The 8,310-nt window shown below is 34.5% G+C and overlaps 1 long non-coding RNA gene across 1 annotated transcript in view; it reads right to left on the bottom strand.

Annotated features, from left to right (window-relative positions):
• Positions 1-395: 395 nt before the first annotated feature.
• Positions 396-8,310, bottom strand: part of LOC141585584 (uncharacterized) — a 36,171-nt gene continuing 28,256 nt past the window's right edge. The window contains exon 3 of the long non-coding RNA XR_012519118.1: positions 396-886. This is a non-coding gene — a long non-coding RNA (uncharacterized LOC141585584). The remainder of the gene's footprint in view (positions 887-8,310) is intronic.

Here is an 8,310-nt window from a genome sequence, read left to right as displayed (position 1 = left end):
TTCAATTTCTGCTATTAATTCACCTTCCACGAATCATCAAATAATTAATGTATTAATGAATTTATTATGCAAGCTTTGTAGTAATACAAATTAAAGATAGAAATTCAGAATTACCAGCATTAATAGAGATAAGCTGCATGGTAGGTGTCTAATTACAGATTGAAGAGGGTCTTCATAACATCTAGTGAAAAAGAATTCTTTGATACTACTCAGTTATAATCTAAATATACATCAATTGATAAAAATGATATTTCAAAATTTCTAGAGAAAGTACAATTTTAGTATATTCTTCAAATAGACCTAATAAATGCATTTTTGAAAAAGAAAAAGGCTTAAAGCATTTTCTAATAGCTTTAATTATTATAATAAGATTTGGTTCTTATTAACTAAGGAAATGTTAAAGGAAAGGTAATTCTGACGTTAGTTAAAAGGAATGATAATGTAATTCAATTTACCAGTGTAATAGTTTTCAGTTTAAGTTTTATGTTTCAAATATTACACAATTACCTATGTCTTTCTACTTGTGAGTAGAATTTATTTTCTCATTTATCTTTATACTCATATAACTAATCCCAAAGTTACTCTTAAATGTACTACCCAAGCTTTTCTATTTTTGTTTGGGTCAGAGGATCAGAACGCTATTCTCTTGAGGTCAGGATCATCCTCATTAGCGTTGCTCTGTTCTGAGGTCACTGATTATGCTGTTCGTCCTGAGAAGCCTGGGGTGCCTGGAAGGAAAGACAGATGGATCCAGAAAAAGCTATCACAGCCGTAAGTGCCCAGACTTACGGCAGCGCAGAACTGCCATTTTCATGTACAAAGGATAGCATATCATTACTCTTCAGCCTTTATATTCTTCTTAAATTTCCTCATTGAAACAAAATGCCTGTAAATCAAGAAGAAACCAAAGTTAACCCATGTATTGTAATTTTAAAAAGTAATGCTTCTTCAATATAAGAGGTTTTTTTTAATTAAATTTAAAAGACCATAATTTATAAAATAAGTTGAGTTTTAAAATTTTTACATAATATTTAGTGATATGAAGAAATTCTCATAGTGTAGTTTTAACTAAATTGTGCTCATAATAGAAGGTTAGATTGAGTAGAAATTTTATATATGAATATTATAATTCTAATATAATGCTTCCTATTACTATACACCTAAAGGAAACACTCTGTAGAAGGAGCCTGACCAACATACAAAAGGCTGAAGAACAAGGAATAGGATGACAGGAGAAAAAGAGAGAGAAAAGATGGGTTGGCAGAGTGGTGAGGATTGATTGTAAATGATATAATTTGACACCCTGGATCCAAGTGTGTCTGAAGTATGCCTGATTTACTCCTAGAATTTTAATTACATGAAACTATAAATTTTTTTGTCGTTGTTTTCTTAAGTTGATTTGAGGACCCCAAAGAACCCTTACTAATACATCTAATATTACCTCAATGAATAGGTAATTAACTAACTAAAGAAATAAACTATGCAGTACTTCAAAACTTAAAGCATGGGTATTCATGCTAACATAATGTCTTGAGATTTCAATGTGTATGTGGATCTTATAGAGGAAAAAAGGAATTTATTTCATTTAACAAAATGAAAAAGATGTAGTAAGTATTTTTAGGATTATAGTATTAAAGAACACATGTAATGATGAATTGAAAATATAATAGAAGCATTTTATATAGTAGTGTTCATTAGATATAAAATAGAGTTTAAAAATTATCAAATTAGTCAAGGTACTGAACATTTACTGCATGACAGACACTGTAGACACTGAAGGCTCAAGGATAAATTAGAGACCTTGACAGCACAGGAAGAGGCACAGCCTAGAGGGGTAGAAACCAGAAAGGAAAGGTCAAACAACAAGGAAGTTCCACTCAACATCTGACTCTAACAGGCATCTTGCTTATGATAGGTAGGAAGATAGAAAGATAGATAGAAAGATCAAATCAAAACATAGATTATAGACAACAGATTTAAAAATAATTATGCCCATTTGATACATAAATTTTTAAATACATGTTGCTTGCCTTCCTAGATATTATAGTAATAAATCTTTCCACTTCAAAAGTATTTTAAAAATACATAGTACTTTCCATGGAGCTTTAAGTTGTTTTCAAATATTGTAACATTTCAAAGTAATGTTTCATATAAAAACACTCTTTATTTGCTCCTTCTCCTTAACTGGATAAAGGAAAGGCCTAAGATGAATAAGGGCTAGAGAAAGAAGCTATAGAGAAGTAGGTGGATCTGGAAGGTTTCCCTGACCATTCCTGGCTGCTACTTTACATGGAAAAACTGTCACAATTGTGAAAGGCACCTGGAGACAGAAGTAGCATTCCTCTGTTGTCTGAAGTGTCTGGAAATGCGTGTTGTCTTCTGTGTAAAGGGCTAAAGGACTTGCCAATATTACTCTGCAGATTGTTGATCTCAGTTCTTAGTACATGAGTAACAAATTTATAAATAAAATAGTAGGTGTCAATGATAAAGCTGATCTCTCTGCTGCCATCTCACTTTGAAAACATCAGCTAGCATTTTGGATTGGCCTTTCGGGTTCCTGCTCCCTACGTGATGAACCTATTCAGTGTTCTTTCTCTTTCCATCCATCCTGCCGCTCAGGTACCAGCAAATCATGACAGTACATGATGCCTTGCTTCTGAAACTACTGAACTGGGGTCCAAGATCTTTAACTTTCAAAGTTCTGGCTAAGCTTACAGAATTGTCATTGTATTTTAAAGAAACTTCCAGGAAAACTGTTCTCTGGAGGATTCCTGTAAAATACTGTACTTAGTTCTACTTAAAGGGAAGGTAACCCAAGCAAAAGTTACAGACCATTAGAATGAGGAAAGTAGATTCTAGAAATCACAGAAGAGAAAACACATTCAGACTATAAAGTCTGCTATTTTAGTAAGCTCTGTGGAAAAGCATGATTAAGGTAATCAAAAATTGAATTGCAAAAAAGGATGGATCCATCATATGTGTGGTCTAATGTTTATACAATTAGGGAGGTCCTCTTTAAGAATAATCACACAAACTTATGATTAGAAAATTTAAAATTAATTTATATTTATCTATAATGAGAAAAGAAATCACAACAACAAATTAAAAATTTTCAAAATCTGACCAAAAATATACCTGCATGCAAGCTTCAGTAGCATCTCAGTAATCTACTGCTGATTCCAAAAGATTGTCCAGGAGTATCCTAAGCAACTCTCTTCTCTGTGACATTCTTTTTGTATTCTAGTTTTTCCTCACAAGCAAGTCTTTTCTATTCATATTTAATGTACTCAAGTCTCTCTTAACCTAAATTTTAATAAATTTCTTATGACCCACATCCTCCTCCTAGTAGGATCCCAGCATTCTTTACAACCAAACTCCCGACTGACACTGTTTCTGGTCCCCTTTGACTCCAAAACCCTCAGAAACCTGACCTCTCTCTTCATCTAAATGGCTCTTTCTAAGATCTACCTGAGGATAACAATAGCCTTAATATAAAAATAAATCTTTGTCTTTACCTAAATTTTCAGCATAATTTGTTCTGACAACATTCTCTCTTCATCCAAAATACTGTTTTCTTTTGTGGTGGCAAACACTGCCTGCCTTTCTCTTATCTCTCTGGATATTCCATTTTGTTCTCTTTTCTTAGCTTCCTATCTTCTGCTCAGTTATTAAATGTAGGAATTATTCAAGTCTCAGTCTTCGTCCTCTTTTCTTTTTCTTCTTCTTCTGGTTCTATTGCTTCTCTCTAAAAATCTCATTTAAGTCCATAGTTTAAATTGGTATCTATAAAGACTCACAAGTTTATATGTTCAGGCCAGACCTGTTTTTTAGACACCCTATTTGTTATCTCAATACTTCAAACTGTGCTGCAATCTTCTTCATCAGAGCTAACCAGTGATATCCACCCTTTCAGGCCCCAATGTGAGCACCCCATGATGCAACTCTGACACCTTCCTCTCTATCACATCCAAGTCTAATTCATCATCAAATCCTGTCAATTATGCCTTTTAACTATCTCCTCAATTCATACATGGCTCTTCATATAAACTCTATTACTCTAATCCAAGTCACCATCATCTCATAAATGAAGTCCTATGGTAACCTACTAAGAAATTTCCTATATCCTGTCTTTGTGCCTGTTTTAGTCTGAGTTCTCTAGAGAAATAGAACCAAGAGGAGATATATTTGTATTTATTACATATTGAAATATGAATATAAATATATGTGTATATTCATATTTGGACTTATGTAAATAAAGAGATTTACTGTAAGGAATTGACTCACATGATTATGGAGAGAGACTCCAAGATCTGCAGTCTGTAAGTTGCAAACCAAAAAGAGCCAATAGCATATTTTCAGTCTGGGTCAGAAGGCCTGAGAACCAGGGCAGCAGATGGAGTAAGTTCCAGTGTGAGTGAAGGAGGCTGACGTACCAGCTCAGACAGAGAGAGCAAATTCTACCTTACTCAGCCTTTTGTTCCATACAGGTCATCAAATGATTGGATGTGGATACATCCTGACATGAGGAAGGGCAGTCTGTTTTACTCATTCTACTGATTTAAGTGTTAATCTCATCCAACAAGGCCTTCATGGACCACTCAGAATAATGTTTCACCAAATATCTGGATATGCCCTGGCCTAATCACGTTGACTCATACAATTAACTGTCATACCACTTACAGTCCAATCACCATAGAATTGTAAAACAGATGCTTCTAAACTACAAATCTGATCACTCACTCTCTGCTTAAATAATTTCAATAATTACTTCATAAGCTTCGGGTACTGACTCAGGTCCTTCCAATGGCCTGTGAGCTCCTGCATGAGCTGGCCTCTGCTTACTCTGACATATCACAAATCTGTTCTCCTGGATCTCCCTGTTCTAGACTTACTGCTCATCTTTCACATACTGAGCACTTTTGCACTCCTCTCCCACTCGGCCTTTGTGCTCTTAAATTCTCTTTGGAATTCTGCTCATTTCCACACATTAAGGGAATCTCAGAAAAAAAATATTACTTCCTTGGGCAAGCCTCCCTAATTTGTGTTCCCACATCACCATTATCATCACTGCAATATAGGTGAGGTTTCCTTATTATCTACCGTAATATAATTATTTTCATAATAAGTAGCTAACTTTATTAATATATGGTATTGCTAATCAAGAAAAATGGCCAAGGCAAGTCTCAATCATTTCAGGAGGTATATTTGCCATAGTTAAGGATGTGCACCCAAGAGACAGGTCTGTGCAATTCTCTGAAGAGGAGGTTGAGGGCTTCAGTATTTAAAAAGGAAAGGGCAGGATATTGAGAAAAAGACAACTTTCATGTGAGAGGGGGCTAGGGAAAATAGTCATTCATGCCTTTGTCTGGTGGCAGACAATGCACCAGAGGAAACAATCAGATAGATATGTATTTGTCTCAGATGGGCAGAGGGATGACGTTGAGGCCTGTCCCATGTCCTCACACCTGTGAAGATAAGCTATCAATTACATTGTCATGGTGAACTTTAACAGAAACACTTTAGAGTAAAGATCTTGGGAACCGCAAGAAGATTCCTGTGAGCAAGATGTGAGGGAGGTATGTAGCTCTTTATCTTTGTAATCATCTTATTTAGGAACAAAAATGGGAGACAGCTTTGCATGACCCAGTTCCCAGCTTGACTTTTCCCTTTGGCTTAGTGAATTTGGGGTCTTGAGATTTATTTTCTTTTTGCAATATTATTCTGACAAATCTTTGACTTATCTTAGAGCTTTAACAGAACAGGAACCAATTCTAAATGCACTTGCCATTTTTCACTATCACCTAACAAATTGCCTTGCCAAGATTAACCTAGTCAATAAACATATGTAGAATGTTAAATGAAGTAGACCCCCAACCCTTATCTCCACCAGGAAGCGTGGCTCTGCATTTTTTAAAAAAGCAAATACCCCAACTGTTGCAAAAATTGCTCCAGGTCACAGCTTACATTCTCCTCCACACCAGCTTCTTTGGATTCTGAAGTTGTTGACTATCTCCACTTAGCTGGTCCTTCCTTGTTTTCTTTGTTTGGTTTTGGAAATTTCTTTTTATATCATGTTTTTAATATTAACCTAAAAATCCTTACCAAATACCACTTCTTATCAATGTCTCATTTTCTCCCAGAATCTGTCTATAATTTTAAGCTCCAGAGGTTGTGCCCACCAACCAGCTTGGGTTCTAGTACCCCAGGAAGTAGGACCTCTCCAGGCTTCCCACCACGCCCAGAGGAAATAGCAGACAGATATAACTGGAAACAAGTATCCAATTGGTCCTACTGGCTTAAATTACTGAGATCTGCCCTTCTCCGCTTCTGTATTATGCTCTAAATGTATTCTTCTCTCCCTTAGGCTCCATCATCACCAACCTGCCCGATCTTGTACTCCTTACTAGGAAACGTGTTAAGATATACTAATGGAAAAATATGTTTTAATTTAAGCAGAGATGCTCTGGAAAAAGTATTTGAAGTGAAAAGATCTTACAGCATGCTTTATTTCATATGTTCTTTCTTTTATGTGTGTTGAGATTTTATTTTATTTTTTTCGATACCTAAGGTAGCTTAAATAATAAATTGGACTCTTCAAGAGCTAATGTCAATTCTAAAAGATTCTCCCAGAAGATTGTACACCACAAGAATTGAGCTCATGAAAAGGCATAGTGATCTGTATACTGTATAGAAAATAAATAGGACACAGCATCTGCTCTAGAGAACTTGCATCTAATATTAGGGAAGTCTATGTAAATATGGGGGAAATAGGCAGTGGCATCTTGGTCATTTAGCACTTCACAAGTGTATTTTAGTGACAACCCTGCTAAAAATTAAAGCATCCTATACATTAGACCACAGACCTTAAAAAGGCTTGGGAAAACGTTCTAACTTTATGGACTTCAATGAATTAAGTCAATAAAATAATTGAAGTAGGCCTTCTAGGTAAACAACTACTTTTGTTTAAATAGTCATTCTAAATAGATTTTGATGGAATAACACTGTGTTTCAAAGTAGCATGCAAATGTTGATTTTGATTATTATTCCTTTAGCTACAATCAATAATAAAATAATAAGAGTTTTCATTTATTTAAGTATTGTGTTAAAGATGTTGAACTCAGAGCTTGAAATGTGTTAGCTCGTTTATCTCCTTAATAATTATTTGCATTAGGAACAATATTATCACCATTTTACAACTGAGGATGCTGAGGTTAAATATGCTGCTCAAGATTACTTAGTTACTGGTGGCAACTGAGATTTTAAATGAAGTATTTGACCAGTGGTTCTCAACTGGGGACAAATTTGGCAATCTCCAGAAATGGTTTTAGTTGTCACTATATGCGGAGTACTACTGGCATCTAGTGGGTAGAAGATTCACATTAAATTGACCTTGAAAGGGACACTTGGTTCAGTGTGAGAGCTGAAACGAGAGCAGAGGGTTGCCTTGACTTTTTGCTTTGACTTCAGTTGGGAACGTCCATGCCCACAACTAAGAATTTTGGGGTTACAAATGAATTTTTTCAAGTATGCAAATTCACAAATACAGACTCAATGAATAATGAGAATATGCCTGCCTGTAATACATTTTCATGCTGAAAGAAACATTAATATGAAGTCTTATCAAATAGTTCAGTTTATTTTTTTTATGCTTGTTATAATCTTGTTGGTTTGCCTAAAGATATTACTTAATAGCATAGTGCTATGAGTCATGATTTTAGGAATTATTTAAATTGTTTACTAGGCCACAACCTTGCTTTTTTCATTTCAATCTGTCTTCAAGAAAAGTGGTTCTCAGTTGCTGATACAAGGTAAACGTACTCAGGGAGTTTTATAAAGATATAAATGGCCTTTCTTTTCACTTACTGAATCTATTTACTTAATATTCTAGGTATGCTTTTTGTATATTATGTATATAATGTTTCAGAATTATTCATTGTGAAAAATGTATTCATTTATTTTTATAAATCAGGTGTAACATACATTGAATTTTTGAAAATGGGCTTATCAGTTGTCTCTAGAGATATTGGTCTAAAATTGTTTTTGGAATGGCTTTTGTTTCACGATTTGTAGACTACAGGAACAATCAACATTTGTTGTCGCTTACAGATTCTTTTTATGAACTCTCATTACTCCTTTTACATTTGAAAATTTTCAGTAATACATTAGCAATAGCCATTAAGTCTCTATAATCTACAAATAGTCTTTATTTTATTTGGATGCTTATCTGATGTCTCTTTTATAAGCTATCTTTTTTTTTTTTGGTCTTTAACAACAAAAGACTTTGAAATGGACATAGAAAGTCTTTTTTCA

The sequence above is a fragment of the Saimiri boliviensis genome, chromosome 9 (assembly GCF_048565385.1).
Source record: "Saimiri boliviensis isolate mSaiBol1 chromosome 9, mSaiBol1.pri, whole genome shotgun sequence".
NCBI classification, from domain to species: domain Eukaryota; kingdom Metazoa; phylum Chordata; class Mammalia; order Primates; family Cebidae; genus Saimiri; species Saimiri boliviensis.
This window is presented reverse-complemented; position numbering and strand designations above follow the sequence as displayed.